A 25,826-nucleotide genomic window follows, 5' to 3' on the forward strand; every position below is an offset into this window, starting at 1 on the left:
ATATTTTTACAAAAAAAAAAAAAAATCTGTTCTTATCAGTTTAATATCTGATACGTCCCTTATCTGGGGACCATATATTAAATTGATTTTTGGAGCAGGGAGATGGAATAGGGGCTTGCTCCGTCCACTCCACGCATCGACCCGGTATTGCAGTATCTCTGGGAATGGTGCACCACCCCTTTCCAGGGGATTTTCAATGCTAAAAATAGTTTTCTTACAAACATCTGCTTTCTTTACTTTTCAACATGCACATCTTTCAAAACACAACTTTCTTTCTTTCTCATCGCCAAGGTAAATCGTGGGAAGAGCGAGGCCATGTTCTTTGGGAACTGGGCTGACCGATCCTTTGTCCCCTTCACTGTCAGGGCTGACGGCCTGAAGGTGCTGGGGATATGGTTCGGAGGGACCGGGGCATGCGTTAGAAACTGGAAGGAGCGAGTGGCTATGGTGAAAAGGAAACTGGGCATGTGGGAGCGACGCTCCCTCTCCATTGCGGGTAAGAACCTGGTCATCAGGTGTGAGGTACTCTCGCTGTTGCTGTACGTGGCGCAGGTCTGGCCCATTCCACACTCCTGCGCGATGGCGATCACCCGAGCCATCTTCCGCTTTATCTGGAGGTCGACAATGGATCGTGTCTGCAGGGACGCGATGTACAAGCCTCTAGATAAAGGGGGAATAAACGTGCCCAACATCGCCCTCACACTGATGGCCACCTTTGTGTGCGGCTGTATCAAGCTGTGCGTAGACCCTCGGTACGCAAACACCAGGTGTCACTACGTGCTGAGGTTCTACCTGTCCCCGGTTTAGCGAAGGATGGGTGTGGCCACGCTGCCGCGGAACGCTCCAAGTAGTTGGACCGTGCCGTACCACCTGTCCCTGGTGGAAAACTTTATGCAGAAAAACACCTTTGACCCCAAGTCCATCAGGCAGTGGTCGGCACGTAACGTCCTATAGGCCCTGCGGGGAAAGGAGATGGTGGATCCTGTGCGATGTTTCCCCGAGCAGACTGTCAAAGTCGTTTGGCAGAATGCCTCGTCTCCAGAACTTTCCAACAAGCACCAAGACGTAGCTTGGCTGGTGGTGAGAAATGCCCTCCCCGTCAGATCCTTCCTGAAGTCTCACCCTCTCTGCATGTTGACCTCGAGGTGGCTGTCGTGGGGACGAGACCGTTGTTCACCTCTTTGTGGAATGTGCGTTTGCAAAGAAGGTCTGCAGAGAGTTGCCGTGGTTTTTGTCGCGGTTCATCCCAAGCAGTTCTGTGACACAGGTCTCTGTGCTCTACGTGTTGATCCCAGGGACAGGGACGCACATCGAGACAAGCAGGTGGAGGATCATCTACTCGGTGAAAGACGCTCTTTGGTCTGCCCGAAACTTGTTGGTCTTCCAGTGCGATGAGTTGTCCCCAGCAGAGTGTTGCAGACTGGCTGGCACATTCCAAGGCCGAGGACTACGTGCTGAGGGACGCACTAAAGCTTGGGGCAGCCGCCACAAATGCGCAGTGGGGAACGGTCGCTGTCTAAGACCTTTCAGCCATAGTGCACCGAGGGACTGGGAAAGGTATAGACCCCTCGGCCTGAAAGACTCACATTGAATGTATGCAGTGAATATTACATTTATCACAATTGTATTGAAGCACCTCAGAGTGCAACATGATCTATGTAGATAACTTGAATACTATTGCACTGTCTGACTGCCTGTAATGAGCATGTTGAAATGTCTGTAATGTTCATTGATCGTATTGAAGCGTCGCAGGGTGCGACATGATCTATTTGAAAAACTGGAATATGATTGCACTTTTTGCGATGGCCATTTTGAAATGTTTTGTAATGTTCTTTCAGATATTTTATGGATAAGGTATATTTTTCCACAAAAAAACGACAACAGTTACAAAGAAAACCAACAGCAGCAACAACAGCTCTTCTCCACAGTCTGAATTAGAATTTCAGAGTCAGAAAACAGAGCAAAAAAACACGCAGCGTCCTGAAATGACAAACCTGAAATGAAAGTGTACTTAGTGTATCAAGCCTTTAAACTGCATTGCTGAAAACTCCTTCCTGCCTGCTAGTGCAACAAGATGCTGCAAAGTATATTACACAGCGAATCAGGCCTTCAGTCGTCTTGACTTGTGCAGCTCCAGTGACTTCAGGCCTCCAAAAGCAGGCCAGTATTTGAAAGGGCTCCTCTTGACAAGTGTAAGACCCTGATCAAACTAAATATTTTAATTTTCTTAACCAGTGAGATTGAACGAACCGTGATGCATGTCCAAGACAAAATAGAATATAAAGCAATGTAAAGTAAATTAATAACAAATTGAGAAAGTAAATATGGAACACAAAATATTTTAAAACTAGGGCACAGGTTAAAAACATGATCCTAATTTCTGTTGAACTGAATGAGGCGAGTCATTACAGTGCGTGACCGATTTGTTTAAGTGTGCGGGCCCATTAAACTTTTTGCACAGCCGCGCAAATTTAAAGGGGCTTATGTGGCGGTGTGTCTGTGAGGAAACCTCTCCTCATATCTTGTATCCCACTGTGAAACCGTCTTCAGCTCCCAAATTGCACTCAGACAATGTGCTACATTTGCATATTGTGCAGGAGTCGGGGGAGGGGTCATGGGGCTGCCCCTTGTCTCTGTACTTGAAATGGCAGCCAGGCAGCAACTGTAGTGCTTCCTCAAATCCATCCTGAAGAAAAGGCAAGACATGTTGGGTGCTGAGAGGGAGAAGCATTGCCACTTTAGGTTCTACTTGGATTTTACTGAGGTAAAAGGTGATTGAAAAAGTCAAGCCTTTCTCCCCTAGCAGTTACCACTGAGGACAGAAATAATACCGAGCGCTGATCTATCACCGAGCACTGAGGCCGGCCAAGGGGAGGCATCTGAAAGCTGCAGAGAGAGCAAGAAGCCAGGATGGACGACTGAGAATACTGGCTGAGATAGACAGCAAAAACTGTGACACAAGCTCAGGTAAGCGTGGTGTTTTGCAGTTCAAGTTCATCACTTTGTGACAGTATAGGTATTTTTCACTTTCCTAGGATAAGGCTGTTCCCTTTCTAGAAGTTAGAAACAGCCGTGCAGATGTATTTTCTGCGCTCCTTTGCTTGCCTGCTGAATAGGACTGATGGGAGGGGAAAAGGTGATTAAAAGAGAGCCGACATCATTGCAGGCTGGCAGATGGTGTGCTGTGCTGTGCACGCAGGTGGTTTTGTTGTTTGGCTTGTGTGTGACTTCTGGTTGAAGCTGAAAGATTTCTAAAATTTTGAAGGAAATAATCTTCGAGAAGGGGAGAAACATTTTCAACATTTTAACAGGATCTAAGGCTGTTCGCTGTGTCGTACCTGTACTTATCCTTGCTGCCACCTGCCTTCTCACTGCTGATCATCATCTTGTGTTATTATAATGATATAATGCATTGGACTTATTTACTGTGACTTCATAACATGACACATTTCCCTTCTGGTGATGTCATGCTGACATCCCGTAAAGGAAATAGACCAACAGTCAGCCCAAAAGAAGGCCCAATGCCAAGCAAAGGAAGCCCATAAACGAGGATGCTAGACAGCTCGTACAAAAGAAAGCAGGGCATCAGGAAACAACTCAACAGCAGCTGACGTAGTACTCTCCAGGTTCAGTGCAGGAGAAGCACTGGAATCAGTAAAAAGTAATGCCCCTACATGTCTGAACATACAACTTAGGAGCAGGAGTAGGCCACTGGGCCCCAAGAGCCTGCTCCACTACTCAGAAGATCATGGCTGATCCGATTGTAACCTCAACCCCACATTCCTGCCTACCAGCGATAACCTTCCAACCCCGCCTTGTTAATCTATCCAGCTCTGTCTTGAAAATATTCAAAGACTCTGTTTCCACCACCTTTCGAGGAAGAGAGTTCCAAGGACTCTCTACACTCTGGGAGAAACGCTGCTGACTTTGCCTTCCCTGTAGATGTGGAAGGACTTTAGCTGCATACCTGGTCAGCTGGCAAGCTCCACAGACCGATCGGCGCAGGCTTGGAGGGCCGAAGGGCCTGTTCCTGTGCTGTACTTTTTTTTCTTCTTTGTTCTTTGACTGCTCAAGCTGAAAGCAAAGACAAAAATACAGCAGGCCTCGATCGAAGAACTCCTCTGCGCTGTGAGCTAGTTGCTCACACGGAAACTCAGCTACAAAGACTCATGGATTGTCTCTCATGCCTGTCACGTGTTCTCCCTTGTGACTGAGTGTTTCTCGAAATTTTCCATTACCTGCCAGTTACACGACACATCTAGCGCAACCGTAGACAGCGACCTTTCTCCATTACGCCTTTGCCCCAAACTTTAGTGCGTCCCTCAGCACGTAGTCCTGGACCTTGGAATGTGCCAACTCTTTGCAATGGAAGACCAACAAGTTTCGGACAGCCAAAGAGTGTCTTTCACCGAGTGGATCCTCCGGCGGTAGTTGATGTTTGTCTCGGCGTGTGTCCCTGGGAACAGCCCCTGGAGCACAGAGTCCATACCTGTGTCACGGAACTGCTCGGGATGCACCTCGACAAGAACCACGGCCACTCTCTTCAGAGTTCTGGTGATGAGGCATTCTGCCAAATGACCCTGACGGTCTGTTCGGCGAACCGTCCGCCGGAATCCACCATCTCCTTTTCCCGCAGGGCCTCTAGGGTGATACGTGCTAACCACTGCCTGATGGACTTGCGGACAAAGGTGTTTCTCTGCATAAGTTTTTCCACACGGGGCAGGTGATACGGCACTTGGAGCGTTCCGCGGCAGGGTGGCCAGACCCATCCTTCGCAACACCAGGGACAGGTAGAACCTCAGCACGTAGTGACGCTTGGTGTTTGGGTCTACACACAGCTTGATACTGCCATACACAAAGGTGGCCATCAGGATGAGGGTGATGTTGGGCATGTTTTTTCCCCCTTCATCCAGAGTTTTTTTACATCATGTCCCTGCAAACAGGATCAACTTTTGACCTCCAGATAAAGCGGAAGATGGCTGGCGTGATCGCCACAGCGCAGGAGTGAGGAATGGGCCAGACCTGCGCCACGTACAGCAACACCTGTCCCTGGTGGAAAAATTTATGCAGAAAAACACCTTTGACCACAAGTCCATCAGGCAGTGGTCAGCACGTAACGTCCTAGAGGCCCTGAGGGAAAAGGAGAGGGTGGACCCTGTGGGATGGTTCCCCGAGCAGACTGTCAAAGTCATTTGGCAGAATGCCTCATCGCCAGAACTTTCCAACAAGCACCAAGACGTAGCTTGGCTGGTGGTGAGAAAGGCCCTCCCCGTCAGATCCTTCCTACACGCCAGGAGGCTCACCCCCTCTGCACGTTGCCCTCGAGGTGGCTGTGGTGGGGAAGAGACCGTTGTTCACCTCCTTGTGGATTGTGCCTTTGCAAAGAAAGTCTGGAGAGAGATGCAGTGGTTGCTGTCGAGGTTCATCCCGAGCAGTTCTGTGACACAGGACTCTGTGCTCTACGGGCTGTTCCCAGGGACACACACCGAGACAAACATCGACTGCAGCTGGAGGATCATCAACTCGGTGAAAGAGGCGCTTTGGTCTGCCCGAAACTTGTTGGTCTTCCAGCACAAAGAGTTGTCCCCGACCGATTGTTGCGGACTGGCACAATCCAAAGTCCAGGACTACGTGCTGAGGGACGCACTAAAGCTTGGGGCAGCTGCCGCAAAGGCGCAATGGGGAAGGGTCGCTGTCTAAGACCTTTCTGCCACAGCGCACCGAGAGACTGGGAACTGTTTAGAGCCCCTCGGGCTGTACAGCTCAAAATGAAAGGCTGTAAATGATTGTAATATTGTTTGTACTGATGCACCTGGTGATACATTTTGTAAAAGTTTAACCTGGATTGTACCCTTGTAATGTTGTTTTTGAAATGGTTTTGAATGTGATTGAAGATATTTTATGAATAAAGTATATTTTTACAAAAAAAAAAAAATCTGTTCTTATCAGTTTAATATCTGATACGTCCCTTATCTGGGGACCATATATTAAATTGATTTTTGGAACAGGGAGATGGAATAGGGGCTTGCTCCGTCCACTCCACGCATCGACCCGGTATTGCAGTATCTCTGGGAATGGTGCACCACCCCTTTCCAGGGGATTTTCAATGCTAAAAATAGTTTTCTTACAAACATCTGCTTTCTTTACTTTTCAACATGCACATCTTTCAAAACACAACTTTCTTTCTTTCTCACTCACCCGCACCATCTACACACAAAAAACACGCACGCTCACCCAACGCTCACAGACACCACTCTCATCTCACAAACACTCTACCTCACTCATACAAAAACATCTTTCACTTGCAAATACACCTCTCAAACACTCTCTCAGCTGCACCTTTCGCCTCACAACATTTTCAACCAGCTCTCTGCTGCCGCTCCCGCCCGCTGCTGCTGCTGCTGCTGATACAGCAACAGTCAAAACTCACACCTCAAAGCTCACACACTTTACACAGCTACTCGGAAACGTCTACATCCACGTTCACACAATCCTTACACTGCACAAGGAGCCCATTCCGCCCGTCGTGACTGCACCAGCTCTCCCAATGAACATTTCACTTCGTGCCATTCTCCTGCCTTCTCCACGTAACCCAGCACATGCTTTCTTTTCAAATAATCATCTCATTCCCTCTTCAATTGAACCTGCCTCCGCCACGCTATCAGGCGGTGCATTCCAGACACTGACCACTCGCTGCTCCTATCACTTTTGCTTCTTCTGCTAGTTACTTTAAACCTGTGCCCGCTCCTTCTCGATCCTTTCATCGGTGCAAGCAGTTTCTCCCTATCTACTCTCTCCAGATACCTCATGATTTTCAATACCTCTATCAAGTCTCCTCTCAGACTTCTTTTCCCCAAGGAATACAGTCCCAACTTCTCCAATCTTACTTCATAACTCAACTTCCTCGCCCCTGGAACCAAACTCGTAAACCTCTTCTGCACTCTCTCCAATGCCTTCACTACCCTCCTAAAATGCAAGTCAAAATGCAATCCATCAGAGTCAGCATGGCTTTATGAAGACTAAATCGTGTTTGACTAAATTGCTAGAGTTCTTTGAAGATGTGACAAGCAAAGTGGATAATGGCGATCCTGTAGATGTAGTATGTCTGGACTTCCAGAAGGCATTTGATAAGGTGCCGCACAAAAGATTAATACACAAGATAAGATCACACGCAGCTAAGGGTAATATATTTGCTTGGATAGAGCTTTGGCTAACCAACAGAAAGCAGAGAGTCAGGATAAATGGGTCTTTTGTGGATGGCAAGCTGTAACTAGTGGGGTGCCACAGGGTTCGGTCCTTGGGCCCCAACTATTTACTTGGATTCAGGAGTAGAAGGTACCATAGCTAAATTTGCAGATGACACCAAAATAGGTGGGAAAGTAAGTTGCAGTGAAGAAATGAGAAATTTACAAATGGATATGGACAGGTTAGGTGAATGGGCCAAAATTTGGCAGATGGAGTTTAACGTGGATAAGTGAGGTTATCCAGTTCAGCTCCTACAGGCAATGGTCACGGTGGTGGTCCCACGGGCCATCGATCTGGTCGGGCGGAAACGACTCTCGTTCCTCCGGCCTGGGTATTCTGCTGCGGGGAGGCAACTTCACCGTCTCCGAGGTCAAGGAGGTGGTGGGCGGGCGACTCCTCGTAGCAGACGTAATGTACAAGAACGCTCCACTCCGGTTAATTAACGTGTATGGCCCGTCACAAGGAGCTGAGCGGCTGGAGGTTTTTCAGCAGCTCCCACTGCTGCTGGCGACCTCCAGGCCGGTCATTCTGGGCGGGGACTTCAACTGCATCATCGATGCGGCTGGACGATCCGGCAGGGCCGGAAGCAGATTGGACGCTACGTCCAGATCCCTGATGGAAACAGTTAAGGATGCCAAGCTGCACGACGTCTTCAGCAACCCTGCAGACGGAGCGCAGCGTAGATACACCTGGTCGCGGCCAGACGGGTCCATTCGTTCCAGGATAGACTTCCTCTTTGTGTCCCGTGCATTCACAGTCAGATCCACCGAGGTCAAGCCGGTGTTCTTCTCTGACCACTGCATCCTACTGGCGGACTGCCACTTGGAGAAGGACCTGAGGGTGGGCAGGGGGGCATGGAAGCTATTCGTGCAACTGCTGACCCCAGAGAACATTGAGGAGCTCAAGAGGGCTTATGAAGGTTGGAGAACCATGAAACCCCTCTTTGAGTCCCTGACACACTGGTGGGAAGCGATCAAGGGAAACACCAAGAGGTTTTTCATCCTCAAAAGCATCCAGAAAGCTAGAAAGGAAGAGAGGGAAATGTCCCGACTCCAGAAAAACATGCAGAATCTGCTCCGGCTGCAGTCGGTGGGGGTCGATGTCAAGGAAGAACTCCAAGAGGTGAAGAGCCAGCAAGCCTCGCACTTTGCCTCCAAGAACATCTTCCGTTCCAGAGTCCGCTCCGTGGAGCAGGATGAGACGTGCTCACGTTTCTTCTTCCAAAAGGAACAGAGAGAGAGCTCTGTGTTCAGCAGCCTGAATGAAGAAGACAGATCAGTAAAGTCAGCGCAGTCCGACATTTTGAGGATCAGCAAATCCTTTTATGCCGGATTTTATGACGTGAAGCCGACGGACAGCACGGCCTCCCAGTCCTCCTTGTCCTCTATCACGGAGGTCTTAGGCGACAGTACACGGGAGAGGCTGGACAAACCGCGAACTCCTGACGAACTGACTTAGGCCCTTGAGTCCTTCGAGAAGAGTAAATCTCCCCAGAAGCGACGGCTTGCCGGCGGAGTTGTATTGGGCTCTGTGGGACTGGATGGGCCCAGACCTGCTAGGGGTGTACGAGAGTATGCTCCTGGCCGGCAGTATGTCAGAATCCATGAGGAAAGGCATCATCACCCTCATGTACAAGCACAAGGAAGAAAGGGAGGAAATTAGAAATTGGCGACCCATTTCACTGTTGAATGTGGACTATAAGATTCTGTCCAAGGTCATCGCCAATCGGGTCAAATCCGCTCTGGAATTGGTGATACACCCTGACCAGACCTGCACTGTGCCGGGCAGGAAGATCTCTGACAGCCTGGCGCTGCTCAGGGATACGATTGCCTATGTGCAGGACAGGGGTGTGGACACCTGCCTCATCAGCCTGGATTAGGAGAAAGCCTTTGACAGAATATCGCACACCTACATGGTGGATGTGCTCTCAAAATGGGGTTTGGGGAGGGAATTCGCAATTGGATCCAGTTGGATCCTACTCTACACTAACATCAGTAGCGCAGTCTCAATCAATGGGTGGGAATCAGATAGCTTTCCAATTAAATCTGGAGTCAGGCAGGGCTGTCCTCTCTCGCCTGTTCTTTGCTGAGTCCATCAGGAAGGATCCGGGCATTAGAGGAGTTACGATCCCAGGCAGTGGAGGCACTCAGATCAAAGCCTCCCTGTACATGGACGATGTCGCCGTCTTCTGTTCTGATCCGCTGTCGGTGTGCAGACTGATCCACATCTGCGACCAGTTCGAACTGGACTCGGGAGCCAAGGTAAATCGTGGGAAGAGCGAGGCCGTGTTCTTTGGGAACTGGGCTGACCGATCCTTTGTCCCCTTCACCGTCAGTGCTGACGGCCTGAAGGTGCTGGGGATATGGTTCAGAGGGACCGGGGTATGCGTTAGAAACTGGAAGGATCCAGTGTCTATGGTGAAAAGGAAACTGGGAATCTGGGAGCGACGCTTCCTCTCCGTTGCGGGTAAGAACCTGGTCATCAGGTGTGAGGCACTCTCGCTGTTGCTGTACATGGCGCAGGTCTGGCCCATTCCAGACTGCTGCGCGACGGCGATCACCCGAGCCATCTTCCGCTTTATCTGGAGGTCGAAAATGGATCGTGTCCGCAGGGACGCGCTGTATAAGCCTCTAGATAAAGGGGGAATAAACGTGCCCAACATCGCCCTCACACTGATGGCCACCTTTGTGTGCGGCTGTATCAAGCTGTGCGTAGACCCTCGGTACGCAAACACCAGGTGTCACTACGTGCTGAGGTTCTACCTGTCCCCGGTTTAGCGAAGGATGGGTGTGGCCACGCTGCCGCGGAACGCTCCAAGTAGTTGGACCGTGCCGTACCACCTGTCCCTGGTGGAAAACTTTATGCAGAAAAACACCTTTGACCCCAAGTCCATCAGGCAGTGGTCGGCACGTAACGTCCTATAGGCCCTGCGGGGAAAGGAGATGGTGGATCCTGTGCGATGTTTCCCCGAGCAGACTGTCAAAGTCGTTTGGCAGAATGCCTCGTCTCCAGAACTTTCCAACAAGCACCAAGACGTAGCTTGGCTGGTGGTGAGAAATGCCCTCCCCGTCAGATCCTTCCTGAAGTCTCACCCTCTCTGCATGTTGACCTCGAGGTGGCTGTCGTGGGGACGAGACCGTTGTTCACCTCTTTGTGGAATGTGCGTTTGCAAAGAAGGTCTGCAGAGAGTTGCCGTGGTTTTTGTCGCGGTTCATCCCAAGCAGTTCTGTGACACAGGTCTCTGTGCTCTACGTGTTGATCCCAGGGACAGGGACGCACATCGAGACAAGCAGGTGGAGGATCATCTACTCGGTGAAAGACGCTCTTTGGTCTGCCCGAAACTTGTTGGTCTTCCAGTGCAATGAGTTGTCCCCAGCAGAGTGTTGCAGACTGGCTGGCACATTCCAAGGCCGAGGACTACGTGCTGAGGGACGCACTAAAGCTTGGGGCAGCCGCCACAAATGCGCAGTGGGGAACGGTCGCTGTCTAAGACCTTTCAGCCATAGTGCACCGAGGGACTGGGAAAGGTATGGACCCCTCGGCCTGAAAGACTCACATTGAATGTATGCAGTGAATATTACATTTATCACAATTGTATTGAAGCACCTCAGAGTGCAACATGATCTATGTAGATAACTTGAATACTATTGCACTGTCTGACTGCCTGTAATGAGCATGTTGAAATGTCTGTAATGTTCATTGATCGTATTGAAGCGTCGCAGGGTGCGACATGATCTATTTGAAAAACTGGAATATGATTGCACTTTTTGCGATGGCCATTTTGAAATGTTTTGTAATGTTCTTTCAGATATTTTATGGATAAGGTATATTTTTCCACAAAAAAACGACAACAGTTACAAAGAAAACCAACAGCAGCAACAACAGCTCTTCTCCACAGTCTGAATTAGAATTTCAGAGTCAGAAAACAGAGCAAAAAAACACGCAGCGTCCTGAAATGACAAACCTGAAATGAAAGTGTACTTAGTGTATCAAGCCTTTAAACTGCATTGCTGAAAACTCCTTCCTGCCTGCTAGTGCAACAAGATGCTGCAAAGTATATTACACAGCGAATCAGGCCTTCAGTCGTCTTGACTTGTGCAGCTCCAGTGACTTCAGGCCTCCAAAAGCAGGCCAGTATTTGAAAGGGCTCCTCTTGACAAGTGTAAGACCCTGATCAAACTAAATATTTTAATTTTCTTAACCAGTGAGATTGAACGAACCGTGATGCATGTCCAAGACAAAATAGAATATAAAGCAATGTAAAGTAAATTAATAACAAATTGAGAAAGTAAATATGGAACACAAAATATTTTAAAACTAGGGCACAGGTTAAAAACATGATCCTAATTTCTGTTGAACTGAATGAGGCGAGTCATTACAGTGCGTGACCGATTTGTTTAAGTGTGCGGGCCCATTAAACTTTTTGCACAGCCGCGCAAATTTAAAGGGGCTTATGTGGCGGTGTGTCTGTGAGGAAACCTCTCCTCATATCTTGTATCCCACTGTGAAACCGTCTTCAGCTCCCAAATTGCACTCAGACAATGTGCTACATTTGCATATTGTGCAGGAGTCGGGGGAGGGGTCATGGGGCTGCCCCTTGTCTCTGTACTTGAAATGGCAGCCAGGCAGCAACTGTAGTGCTTCCTCAAATCCAACCTGAAGAAAAGGCAAGACATGTTGGGTGCTGAGAGGGAGAAGCATTGCCACTTTAGGTTCTACTTGGATTTTACTGAGGTAAAAGGTGATTGAAAAAGTCAAGCCTTTCTCCCCTAGCAGTTACCACTGAGGACAGAAATAATACCGAGCGCTGATCTATCACCGAGCACTGAGGCCGGCCAAGGGGAGGCATCTGAAAGCTGCAGAGAGAGCAAGAAGCCAGGATGGACGACTGAGAATACTGGCTGAGATAGACAGCAAAAACTGTGACACAAGCTCAGGTAAGCGTGGTGTTTTGCAGTTCAAGTTCATCACTTTGTGACAGTATAGGTATTTTTCACTTTCCTAGGATAAGGCTGTTCCCTTTCTAGAAGTTAGAAACAGCCGTGCAGATGTATTTTCTGCGCTCCTTTGCTTGCCTGCTGAATAGGACTGATGGGAGGGGAAAAGGTGATTAAAAGAGAGCCGACATCATTGCAGGCTGGCAGATGGTGTGCTGTGCTGTGCACGCAGGTGGTTTTGTTGTTTGGCTTGTGTGTGACTTCTGGTTGAAGCTGAAAGATTTCTAAAATTTTGAAGGAAATAATCTTCGAGAAGGGGAGAAACATTTTCAACATTTTAACAGGATCTAAGGCTGTTCGCTGTGTCGTACCTGTACTTATCCTTGCTGCCACCTGCCTTCTCACTGCTGATCATCATCTTGTGTTATTATAATGATATAATGCATTGGACTTATTTACTGTGACTTCATAACATGACACATTTCCCTTCTGGTGATGTCATGCTGACATCCCGTAAAGGAAATAGACCAACAGTCAGCCCAAAAGAAGGCCCAATGCCAAGCAAAGGAAGCCCATAAACGAGGATGCTAGACAGCTCGTACAAAAGAAAGCAGGGCATCAGGAAACAACTCAACAGCAGCTGACGTAGTACTCTCCAGGTTCAGTGCAGGAGAAGCACTGGAATCAGTAAAAAGTAATGCCCCTACATGTCTGAACATACAACTTAGGAGCAGGAGTAGGCCACTGGGCCCCAAGAGCCTGCTCCACTACTCAGAAGATCATGGCTGATCCGATTGTAACCTCAACCCCACATTCCTGCCTACCAGCGATAACCTTCCAACCCCGCCTTGTTAATCTATCCAGCTCTGTCTTGAAAATATTCAAAGACTCTGTTTCCACCACCTTTCGAGGAAGAGAGTTCCAAGGACTCTCTACACTCTGGGAGAAACGCTGCTGACTTTGCCTTCCCTGTAGATGTGGAAGGACTTTAGCTGCATACCTGGTCAGCTGGCAAGCTCCACAGACCGATCGGCGCAGGCTTGGAGGGCCGAAGGGCCTGTTCCTGTGCTGTACTTTTTTTTCTTCTTTGTTCTTTGACTGCTCAAGCTGAAAGCAAAGACAAAAATACAGCAGGCCTCGATCGAAGAACTCCTCTGCGCTGTGAGCTAGTTGCTCACACGGAAACTCAGCTACAAAGACTCATGGATTGTCTCTCATGCCTGTCACGTGTTCTCCCTTGTGACTGAGTGTTTCTCGAAATTTTCCATTACCTGCCAGTTACACGACACATCTAGCGCAACCGTAGACAGCGACCTTTCTCCATTACGCCTTTGCCCCAAACTTTAGTGCGTCCCTCAGCACGTAGTCCTGGACCTTGGAATGTGCCAACTCTTTGCAATGGAAGACCAACAAGTTTCGGACAGCCAAAGAGTGTCTTTCACCGAGTGGATCCTCCGGCGGTAGTTGATGTTTGTCTCGGCGTGTGTCCCTGGGAACAGCCCCTGGAGCACAGAGTCCATACCTGTGTCACGGAACTGCTCGGGATGCACCTCGACAAGAACCACGGCCACTCTCTTCAGAGTTCTGGTGATGAGGCATTCTGCCAAATGACCCTGACGGTCTGTTCGGCGAACCGTCCGCCGGAATCCACCATCTCCTTTTCCCGCAGGGCCTCTAGGGTGATACGTGCTAACCACTGCCTGATGGACTTGCGGACAAAGGTGTTTCTCTGCATAAGTTTTTCCACACGGGGCAGGTGATACGGCACTTGGAGCGTTCCGCGGCAGGGTGGCCAGACCCATCCTTCGCAACACCAGGGACAGGTAGAACCTCAGCACGTAGTGACGCTTGGTGTTTGGGTCTACACACAGCTTGATACTGCCATACACAAAGGTGGCCATCAGGATGAGGGTGATGTTGGGCATGTTTTTTCCCCCTTCATCCAGAGTTTTTTTACATCATGTCCCTGCAAACAGGATCCACTTTTGACCTCCAGATAAAGCGGAAGATGGCTGGCGTGATCGCCACAGCGCAGGAGTGAGGAATGGGCCAGACCTGCGCCACGTACAGCAACACCTGTCCCTGGTGGAAAAATTTATGCAGAAAAACACCTTTGACCACAAGTCCATCAGGCAGTGGTCAGCACGTAACGTCCTAGAGACCCTGAGGGAAAAGGAGAGGGTGGACCCTGTGGGATGGTTCCCCGAGCAGACTGTCAAAGTCATTTGGCAGAATGCCTCATCGCCAGAACTTTCCAACAAGCACCAAGACGTAGCTTGGCTGGTGGTGAGAAAGGCCCTCCCCGTCAGATCCTTCCTACACGCCAGGAGTCTCACCCCCTCTGCACGTTGCCCTCGAGGTGGCTGTGGTGGGGAAGAGACCGTTGTTCGCCTCCTTGTGGATTGTGCCTTTGCAAAGAAAGTCTGGAGAGAGATGCAGTGGTTGCTGTCGAGGTTCATCCCGAGCAGTTCTGTGACACAGGACTCTGTGCTCTACGGGCTGTTCCCAGGGACACACACCGAGACAAACATCGACTGCAGCTGGAGGATCATCAACTCGGTGAAAGAGGCGCTTTGGTCTGCCCGAAACTTGTTGGTCTTCCAGCACAAAGAGTTGTCCCCGACCGATTGTTGCGGACTGGCACAATCCAAAGTCCAGGACTACGTGCTGAGGGACGCACTAAAGCTTGGGGCAGCTGCCGCAAAGGCGCAATGGGGAAGGGTCGCTGTCTAAGACCTTTCTACCACAGCGCACCGAGAGACTGGGAACTGTTTAGAGCCCCTCGGGCTGTACAGATCAAAATGAAAGGCTGTAAATGATTGTAATATTGTTTGTACTGATGCACCTGGTGATACATTTTGTAAAAGTTTAACCTGGATTGTACCCTTGTAATGTTGTTTTTGAAATGGTTTTGAATGTGATTGAAGATTTTTTATGAATAAAGTATATTTTTACAATAAAAAAAAAAAAAAAAATCTGTTCTTATCAGTTTAATATCTGATACGTCCCTTATCTGGGGACCATATATTAAATTGATTTTTGGAGCAGGGAGATGGAATAGGGGCTTGCTCCGCCCACTCCACGCATCGACCCGGTATTGCAGTATCTCTGGGAATGGTGCACCACCCCTTTCCAGGGGATTTTCAATGCTAAAAATAGATTTCTTACAAACATCTGCTTTCTTTACTTTTCAACATGCACATCTTTCAAAACACAACTTTCTTTCTTTCTCATCGCTTCTCGGCCTTTTGGCTAAGATCAAGTGTAGTGTTGCAGGGGCGACACCATGGTCCTGCCAAGGCAAGGTCGGGATGGAAGGGCGATAACCAATCGCAATCCGAATCCATACCGTGGGTTACCTATCACCGTCCGAGTCACGGTGAACCACAGCGACGAAGGAGGATCACCTATGGATCGGGGCTTCTTCACCAGGAGGATCCTGTTGAAGGCGTGCGGCTTCCATGCTACGGAGATCTTCACCCTGCACGACTCCCGCAAAGGTGGTTATTTTGACGTGACGTTCAAGCGAGTGGCAGACTGCGTCCGGCTCCTGAGGGTGTTCGAGGAGAAGAGAGACCTGCCGGAGATGAAGATCCTGACGGCGGAGCCGCACTTTTCTCTGCCGTTGCAACGGGAACGTGAGGTGATGGTGCATGTGTACAACCCCTTCGTCCCTGTCGCCGACGTGGTCACCTTCCTCACCAGGTACTTCGATAAGGTGGGGAGCGGCACCGAGATTCGAGACGACTTGGGGATCTGGACAGGCAAACGCCTGTTTAAGGTCACGCTAAAGACCGATGGTAAGGGAGCCATTTTCCACCCTCCTTCCAGTTTCGCAATCGGGGGAAACCGTGGCTACCTGGTCTACGCTGGGCAACCCAAGCATTGTCGCTCATGCGGCAAGGCTGGCCATGTGGCGGCCAACTGCAGCGCCTCCCTCTGCAAGATCTGCAAACAGGAAGGGCACCAGACAAAAGACTGCAAACAGGCCAAGTGCTGCAACCTGTGTGGCGAGGCAAGTCACCTCTACAGGACCTGCCCCAAACGCTGCCGTACTTACGCACAGGCAGCCAAAGCCGACCAGGGGGAAGCAGAAGAAAGGTTCCGTGTCACTCCAACCACCAAGGCCCCCAGGGAGCTCAACGGGACAAAGGAGGACACAGAGAGAGACAAGGTGGAGAAAGAGATTGAGGCAACAGAGAGCCAATCAACAGCACTACCCCCTGAACCTTCCAGCCCTCAGGACAGCGAATCAATGGAGGAGGAGGCAGCAGTGGAAAAGCAGCAGGGGGAGTGGCAGACGGTGAAGAAGAAGAAAAGTAAGAGGGAGCGAAGAAGAAGCAAAGGCGTTTCCCAGAGAAGCGGCAAGAGGCGTCTCCCATCCGACACGGATGACAAGGGCAGCAGCTCTTCGGATGATGAAGTGCCAGAGCGGCACCGACAGAAGAGGCGGCAAAGCTCCAGGGCGTTGGAGGACGAGACACCCGAGCTCCAGAAAATTGGAGACAACAAGGAGCCCAGCGCACCCCAACTTGGCCTGCAACCTGAGGAGGCCAGTGCACCACAGCCCCTGGAATCTGGGAGCAGTGAGGCAATCATCGCACCCCAGCTCCAGGAAGCCGGGAACAGCAACCCCCCAGAGGGGGTGAGTTTTGGAGAAGCTTCTCCAGCAAAGGTCATCTCAAAACCCGCTCACTACGTGAACCTCCAGATGCCACTGGAGCAGAACACGGCCAAGGAGATCTACCTCAGCCCATCCAAAGTGAAGGAATTTGAGCTCACTACGGGTATGAAGGAGCAGACTAAAGGTCTGGGACTCTCAGAGACAGTGGGTTTGGTAGGAGAATAAATGCTTTAATATGGGTTTAAAGATTGTATCCATAAATGTGCGTAGCATTAAATCTACTACGCGATGTGTTGCGACCTTGGACTACCTAGCCAAGGTCAAAGCTGACCTGTTGTTTCTGCAGGAGTGTGCGATACCGCACCTCAGCTCCTACAGGCAATGGTCACGATGGTGGTCCCACGGGCCATCGATCTGGTCGGGCGGAAACGACTCTCGTTCCTCCGGCCTGGGTATTCTGCTGCGGGGAGGCAACTTCACCGTCTCCGAGGTCAAGGAGGTGGTGGGCGGGCGACTCCTGGTAGCAGACGTAATGTACAAGAACGCTCCACTCCGGTTAATTAACGTGTACGGCCCGGCACAAGGGGCTGAGCGGCTGGAGGTTTTTCACCAGCTCCCACAGCTGCTGGCGACCTCCAGGCCGGTCATTCTGGGCGGGGACTTCAACTGCATCATCGATGCGACTGGACGATCCGGCAGGGCCGGAAGCAGATTGGACGCTACGTCCAGATCCCTGATGGAAACAGTTAAGGATGCCAAGCTGCACGACGTCTTCAGCAACCCTGCAGACGGAGCGCAGCGTAGATACACCTGGTCGCGGCCAGACGGGTCCATTCGTTCCAGGATAGACTTCCTGTTTGTGTCCCGTGCATTCACAGTCAGATCCACCGAGGTCAAGCCGGTGTTCTTCTCTGACCACTGCATCCTACTGGCGGACTGCCACTTGGAGGAAGACCTGAGGGTGGGCAGGGGGGCATGGAAGCTAAATGTGCAACTGCTGACCCCAGAGAACATTGAGGAGCTCAAGAGGGATTACAAAGGTTGGAGAACCGTGAAACCCCTCTTTGAGTCCCTGACACACTGGTGGGAAGCGATCAAGGGAATCATCAAGAGGTTTTTCATCCGCAAAGGCACCCAGAAAGCTAGAAAGGAACAGAGGGAAATGTCCCGACTCCAGGAAAAGATGCAGAATCTGCTCCGGCTGCAGTCGATGGGGGTCGATGTCAAGGAGGAGCTCCAAGAGGTGAAGGGCCAGCAAGCCTCGCACTTTGCCTCGGAGGCCTCCAAGATCATCTTCCGTTCCAGAGTCCGCTCCGTGGAGCAGGATGAGACGTGCTCACGTTTCTTCTTCCAAAAGGTACACAGAGAGCGCTCTGTGATCAGCAGCCTGAAGGAAGAAGACGGCTCAGGAAAGTCATCACGGTCCGACATTCTGAGGATCAGCAAATCCTTTTATGCCGGTCTGTATGACGTGAAGCCCACGGACAGCACGGCCTCCCAGTCCTTCCTGTCCTCTATCACGGAGGTCTTAGACCACAGTACGCGGGAGAGCCTAGACAAACCGCTAACTCCTGACGAACTGACTAAGGCCCTCGAGTCCTTCGAGAAGAGTAAAACCCCCGGAAGCGACGGCCTGCCGGCGGAGTTGTATTCGGCTCTGTGGGACTTGATCGGCCCAGACCTGCTAGAAGTGTACGAGAGTATGCTCCTGGCCGGCAGCATGTCAGAATCCATGAGGAAAGGCATCATCACCCTCATCTACAAGCACAAGGGGGAAAGGGAGGAAATTAGAAATTGGCGACCCATTTCACTGTTGAATGTGGACTATAAGATTCTGTCCAAGGTCATCGCCAACCGGGTCAAATCCGCTCTGGAATTGGTGATTCACCCTGACCAGACCTGCTCTGTGCCAGGCAGGAAGATCTCTGACAGCCTGGCGCTGCTCAGGGATACGATTGCCTATGTACAGGACAGGGGTGTGGATACCTGCCTCATCAGCTTGGATCAGGAGAAGGCCTTTGACAGAATATCGCACACCTACATGGGGGATGTGCTCTCCAAAATGGGCTTTGGGGAGGGAATTCGAAATTGGATCCAACTGCTCTACACTAACATCAGTAGCGCAGTCTCAATCAATGGATGGGAAACAGATAGCTTTCCGATTAAATCTGGAGTCAGGCAGGGCTGTCCTCTCTCGCCTGTCCTTTTCGTGTGCTGCATAGAACCCTTTGCCGAGTCCATCAGGAAGGATGCGGGCATAAGAGGAGTGACGATCCCAGGCAGTGGAGGCACTCAGGTAAAAGCCTCCCTGTACATGGACGACGTCGCCGTCTTCTGCTCGGATCCGCTGTCGGTGCGCAGACTGATGCACGTCTGCGACCAGTTCGAACTGGCCTCGGGAGCCAAGGTAAATCGTGGGAAGAGCGAGGCCATGTTCTTTGGGAACTGGGCTGACCGATCCTTTGTCCCCTTCACTGTCAGGGCTGACGGCCTGAAGGTGCTGGGGATATGGTTCGGAGGGACCGGGGCATGCGTTAGAAACTGGAAGGAGCGAGTGGCTATGGTGAAAAGGAAACTGGGCATGTGGGAGCGACGCTCCCTCTCCATTGCGGGTAAGAACCTGGTCATCAGGTGTGAGGTACTCTCGCTGTTGCTGTACGTGGCGCAGGTCTGGCCCATTCCACGCTCCTGCGCGATGGCGATCACTCGAGCCATCTTCCGCTTTATCTGGAGGTCGAAAATGGATCGTGTCTGCAGGGACGCGATGTACAAGCCTCTAGATAAAGGGGGAAAAAACGTGCCCAACATCGCCCTCATACTGATGGCCACCTTTGTGTGTGGCTGCATCAAGCGGTGCGTAGACCCTCAGTGCGCAAACACCAAGTGTCACTACGTGCTGAGGTTCTACCTGTCCCCGGTGTTGCGAAGGATGGGTCTGGCCACGCTGCCGCGGAACGCTCCAAGTAGTTGGACCGTGCCGTACCACCTGTCCCTGGTGGAAAAATTTATGCAGAAAAACACCTTTGACCACAAGTCCATCAGGCAGTGGTCAGCACGTAACGTCCTAGAGGCCCTGAGGGATAAGGAGAGAGTGGACCCTGTGGGATGGTTCCCCGAGCAGACTGTCAAAGTCATTTGGCAGAATGCCTCATCGCCAGAACTTTCCAACAAGCACCAAGACGTAGCTTGGCTGGTGGTGAGAAAGGCCCTCCCCGTCAGATCCTTCCTACACGCCAGGAGTCTCACCCCCTCTGCACGATGCCCTCGAGGTGGCTGTGGTGGGGAAGAGACCGTTGTTCACCTCCTTGTGGATTGTGCCTTTGCAAAGAAAGTCTGGAGAGAGATGCAGTGGTTGCTGTCGAGGTTCATCCCGAGCAGTTCTGTGACACAGGACTCTGTGCTCTACGGGCTGTTCCCAGGGACACACACCGAGACAAACATCGACTGCAGCTGGAGGATCATCAACTCGGTGAAAGAGGCGCTTTGGTCTGCCCGAAACTTGTTGGTCTTCCAGCACAAAGAGTTGTCCCCGACCGATTGTTGCGGACTGGCACAATCCAAAGTCCAGGACTACGTGCTGAGGGACGCACTAAAGCTTGGGGCAGCTGCCGCAAAGGCGCAATGGGGAAGGGTCGCTGTCTAAGACCTTTCTACCACAGCGCACCGAGAGACTGGGAACTGTTTAGAGCCCCTCGGGCTGTACAGATCAAAATGAAAGGCTGTAAATGATTGTAATATTGTTTGTACTGATGCACCTGGTGATACATTTTGTAAAAGTTTAACCTGGATTGTACCCTTGTAATGTTGTTTTTGAAATGGTTTTGAATGTGATTGAAGATTTTTTATGAATAAAGTATATTTTTACAATAAAAAAAAAAAATCTGTTCTTATCAGTTTAATATCTGATACGTCCCTTATCTGGGGACCATATATTAAATTGATTTTTGGAGCAGGGAGATGGAATAGGGGCTTGCTCCGCCCACTCCACGCATCGACCCGGTATTGCAGTATCTCTGGGAATGGTGCACCACCCCTTTCCAGGGGATTTTCAATGCTAAAAATAGTTTTCTTACAAACATCTGCTTTCTTTACTTTTCAACATGCACATCTTTCAAAACACAACTTTCTTTCTTTCTCATCGCTTCTCGGCCTTTTGGCTAAGATCAAGTGTTGCAGGGGCGACACCATGGTCCTGCCAAGGCAAGGTCGGGATGGAAGGGCGATAACCAATCGCAATCCGAATCCATACCGTGGGTTACCTATCACCGTCCGAGTCACGGTGAACCACAGCGACGAAGGAGGATCACCTATGGATCGGGGCTTCTTCACCAGGAGGATCCTGTTGAAGGCGTGCGGCTTCCAAGCTACGGAGATCTTCACCCTGCACGACTCCCGCAAAGGTGGTTATTTCGATGTGACGTTCAAGCGGGTGGCAGACTGCGTCCGGCTCCTGAGGGTGTTCGAGGAGAAGAGAGACCTGCCGGAGATGAAGATCCTGACGGCGGAGCCGCACTTTTCTCTGCCGTTGCAACGGGAACGCGAGGTGATGGTGCATGTGTACAACCCCTTCGTCCCTGTCGCCGACGTGGTCACCTTCCTCACCAGGTACTTCGATAAGGTGGGGAGCGGCACCGAGATTCGAGACGACTTGGGGATCTGGACAGGCAAACGCCTGTTCAAGGTCACGCTAAAGACCGATGGTAAGGGAGCCATTTTCCACCCTCCCTCCAGTTTCGCTATCGGGGGAAACCGGGGCTACCTGGTCTACGCTGGGCAACCCAAGCATTGTCGCTCATGCGGCAAGGCTGGTCATGTGGCGGCCAACTGCAGCGCCTCCCTCTGCAAGATCTGCAAACAGGAAGGGCACCAGACAAAAGACTGCAAACAGGCCAAGTGCTGCAACCTGTGTGGCGAGGCAAGTCACCTCTACAGGACCTGCCCCAAACGCTGCCGTACTTACGCACAGGCAGCCAAAGCCGACCAGGGGGAAGCAGAAGAAATGTTCCGTGTCACTCCAACCACCAAGGCCCCCAGGGAGCTCAACGGGACAAAGGAGGACACAGAGAGAGACAAGGTGGAGAAAGAGATTGAGGCAACAGAGAGCCAATCAGCAGCACTACCCCCTGAACACCCCAGTCCTCAGGACAGCGAATCAATGGAGGAGGAGGCAGCAGTGGAAAAGCAGCAGGGGGAGTGGCGGACGGTGAAGAAGAAGAAAAGTAAGAGGGAGCAAAGAAGAAGCAAAGGCGTTTCCCAGAGAAGCGGCAAGAGGCGTCTCCCATCCGACACGGATGACAAGGGCAGCAGCTCTTCGGATGATGAAGTGCCAGAGCGGCACCGACAGAAGAGGCGGCAAAGCTCCAGGGCGTTGGAGGACGAGACACCCGAGCTCCAGAAAATTGGAGACAACAAGGAGCCCAGCGCACCCCAACTTGGCCTGCAACCTGAGGAGGCCAGTGCACCACAGCCCCTGGAATCTGGGAGCAGTGAGGCAATCATCGCACCCCAGCTCCAGGAAGCCGGGAACAGCAACACCCCAGAGGGGGTGAGTTTTGGAGAAGCTTCCCCAGCAAAGGTCATCTCAAAACCCGCTCTCTACGTGAACCTCCAGATGCCACCGGAGCAGAACACGGCCAAGGAGATCTACCTCAGCCCATCCAAAGTGAAGGAATTTGAGCTCACTACGGGTATGAAGGAGCAGACTAAAGGTCTGGGACTCTCAGAGACAGTGGGTTTGGTAGGAGAATAAATGCTTTAATATGGGTTTAAAGATTGTATCCATAAATGTGCGTAGCATTAAATCTACTACGCGATGTGTTGCGACCTTGGACTACCTAGCCAAGGTCAAAGCTGACCTGTTGTTTCTGCAGGAGTGTGCGATACCGCACCTCAGCTCCTACAGGCAATGGTCACGATGGTGGTCCCACGGGCCATCGATCTGGTCGGGCGGAAACGACTCTCGTTCCTCCGGCCTGGGTATTCTGCTGCGGGGAGGCAACTTCACCGTCTCCGAGGTCAAGGAGGTGGTGGGCGGGCGACTCCTGGTAGCAGACGTAATGTACAAGAACGCTCCACTCCGGTTAATTAACGTGTATGGCCCGGCACAAGGGGCTGAGCGGCTGGAGGTTTTTCAGCAGCTCCCACTGCTGCTGGCGACCTCCAGGCCGGTCATTCTGGGCGGGGACTTCAACTGCATCATCGATGCGGCTGGACGATCCGGCAGGGCCGGAAGCAGATTGGACGCTACGTCCAGATCCCTGATGGAAACAGTTAAGGATGCCAAGCTGCACGACGTCTTCAGCAACCCTGCAGACGGAGCGCAGCGTAGATACACCTGGTCGCGGCCAGACGGGTCCATTCGTTCCAGGATAGACTTCCTGTTTGTGTCCCGTGCATTCACAGTCAGATCCACCGAGGTCAAGCCGGTGTTCTTCTCTGACCACTGCCTCCTACTGGCGGACTGCCACTTGGAGGAAGACCTGAGGGTGGGCAGGGGGGCATGGAAGCTAAATGTGCAACTGCTGACCCCAGAGAACATTGAGGAGCTCAAGAGGGATTACAAAGGTTGGAGAACCGTGAAACCCCTCTTTGAGTCCCTGACACACTGGTGGGAAGTGATCAAGGGAAGCATCAAGAGGTTTTTCATCCGCAAAGGCACCCAGAAAGCTAGAAAGGAACAGAGGGAAATGTCCCGACTCCAGGAAAAGATGCAGAATCTGCTCCGGCTGCAGTCGATGGGGGTCGATGTCAAGGAGGAGCTCCAAGAGGTGAAGGGCCAGCAAGCCTCGCACTTTGCCTCGGAGGCCTCCAAGATCATCTTCCGTTCCAGAGTCCGCTCCGTGGAGCAGGATGAGACGTGCTCACGTTTCTTCTTCCAAAAGGTACACAGAGAGCGCTCTGTGATCAGCAGCCTGACGGAAGAAGACGGCTCAGTAAAGTCATCACGGTCCGACATTCTGAGGATCAGCAAATCCTTTTATGCCGGATTGTATGACGTGAAGCCCACGGACAGCACGGCCTCCCAGTCCTTCCTGTCCTCTATCACGGAGGTCTTAGACCACAGTACGCGGGAGAGCCTAGACAAACCGCTAACTCCTGACGAACTGACTAAGGCCCTCGAGTCCTTCGAGAAGAGTAAAACCCCCGGAAGCGACGGCCTGCCGGCGGAGTTGTATTCGGCTCTGTGGGACTTGATCGGCCCAGACCTGCTAGAAGTGTACGAGAGTATGCTCCTGGCCGGCAGCATGTCAGAATCCATGAGGAAAGGCATCATCACCCTCATCTACAAGCACAAGGGGGAAAGGGAGGAAATTAGAAATTGGCGACCCATTTCACTGTTGAATGTGGACTATAAGATTCTGTCCAAGGTCATCGCCAACCGGGTCAAATCCGCTCTGGAATTGGTGATTCACCCTGACCAGACCTGCTCTGTGCCAGGCAGGAAGATCTCTGACAGCCTGGCGCTGCTCAGGGATACGATTGCCTATGTACAGGACAGGGGTGTGGATACCTGCCTCATCAGCTTGGATCAGGAGAAGGCCTTTGACAGAATATCGCACACCTACATGGGGGATGTGCTCTCCAAAATGGGCTTTGGGGAGGGAATTCGAAATTGGATCCAACTGCTCTACACTAACATCAGTAGCGCAGTCTCAATCAATGGGTGGGAAACAGATAGCTTTCCGATCAAATCTGGAGTCAGGCAGGGCTGTCCTCTCTCGCCTGTCCTTTTCGTGTGCTGCATAGAACCCTTTGCCGAGTCCATCAGGAAGGATCCGGGCATAAGAGGAGTGACGATCCCAGGCAGTGGAGGCACTCAGGTAAAAGCCTCCCTGTACATGGACGACGTCGCCGTTTTCTGCTCGGATCCGCTGTCGGTGCGCAGACTGATGCACGTCTGCGACCAGTTCGAACTGGCCTCGGGAGCCAAGGTAAATCGTGGGAAGAGCGAGGCCATGTTCTTTGGGAACTGGGCTGACCGATCCTTTGTCCCCTTCACTGTCAGGGCTGACGGCCTGAAGGTGCTGGGGATATGGTTCGGAGGGACCGGGGCATGCGTTAGAAACTGGAAGGAGCGAGTGGCTATGGTGAAAAGGAAACTGGGCATGTGGGAGCGACGCTCCCTCTCCATTGCGGGTAAGAACCTGGTCATCAGGTGTGAGGTACTCTCGCTGTTGCTGTACGTGGCGCAGGTCTGGCCCATTCCACACTCCTGCGCGACGGCGATCACTCGAGCCATCTTCCGCTTTATCTGGAGGTCGAAAATGGATCGTGTCTGCAGGGACGCGATGTACAAGCCTCTAGATAAAGAGGGAAAAAACGTGCCCAACATCGCCCTCATACTGATGGCCACCTTTGTGTGTGGCTGCATCAAGCGGTGCGTAGACCCTCAGTACGCAAACACCAAGTGTCACTACGTGCTGAGGTTCCACCTGTCCCCGGTGTTGCGAAGGATGGGTCTGGCCACGCTGCCGCGGAACGCTCCAAGTAGTTGGACCGTGCCGTACCACCTGTCCCTGGTGGAAAAATTTATGCAGAAAAACACCTTTGACCACAAGTCCATCAGGCAGTGGTCAGCACGTAACGTCCTAGAGGCCCTGAGGGAAAAGGAGAGGGTGGACCCTGTGGGATGGTTCCCCGAGCAGACTGTCAAAGTCATTTGGCAGAATGCCTCATCGCCAGAACTTTCCAACAAGCACCAAGACGTAGCTTGGCTGGTGGTGAGAAAGGCCCTCCCCGTCAGATCCTTCCTACACGCCAGGAGTCTCACCCCCTCTGCACGTTGCCCTCGAGGTGGCTGTGGTGGGGAAGAGACCGTTGTTCACCTCCTTGTGGATTGTGCCTTTGCAAAGAAAGTCTGGAGAGAGATGCAGTGGTTGCTGTCGAGGTTCATCCCGAGCAGTTCTGTGACACAGGACTCTGTGCTCTACGGGCTGTTCCCAGGGACACACACCGAGACAAACATCGACTGCAGCTGGAGGATCATCAACTCGGTGAAAGAGGCGCTTTGGTCTGCCCGA

The 25,826-nt window shown here is 51.5% G+C and overlaps 1 non-coding gene and 3 pseudogenes across 1 annotated transcript; all 4 read left to right on the forward strand.

Moving 5' to 3' along the window:
* Nucleotides 1-178, forward strand: LOC144669690 (U2 spliceosomal RNA; annotated as a pseudogene).
* A 5,734-nt stretch (nucleotides 179-5,912) lies between these two features.
* Nucleotides 5,913-6,088, forward strand: LOC144669677 (U2 spliceosomal RNA; annotated as a pseudogene).
* Nucleotides 6,089-15,127: 9,039 nt separating this feature from the next.
* LOC144669650 (U2 spliceosomal RNA) lies at nucleotides 15,128-15,310 on the forward strand. The gene has a single exon (XR_013573707.1). It is a non-coding gene; the product is annotated as a U2 spliceosomal RNA (small nuclear RNA).
* A 5,351-nt stretch (nucleotides 15,311-20,661) lies between these two features.
* On the forward strand, nucleotides 20,662-20,839 carry LOC144669637 (U2 spliceosomal RNA; annotated as a pseudogene).
* The last annotated feature ends 4,987 nt before the right edge of the window (nucleotides 20,840-25,826 follow it).

Source organism: Cetorhinus maximus, chromosome 29 (assembly GCF_964194155.1).
Source record: "Cetorhinus maximus chromosome 29, sCetMax3.hap1.1, whole genome shotgun sequence".
Taxonomy (NCBI): Eukaryota; Metazoa; Chordata; class Chondrichthyes; order Lamniformes; family Cetorhinidae; genus Cetorhinus; species Cetorhinus maximus.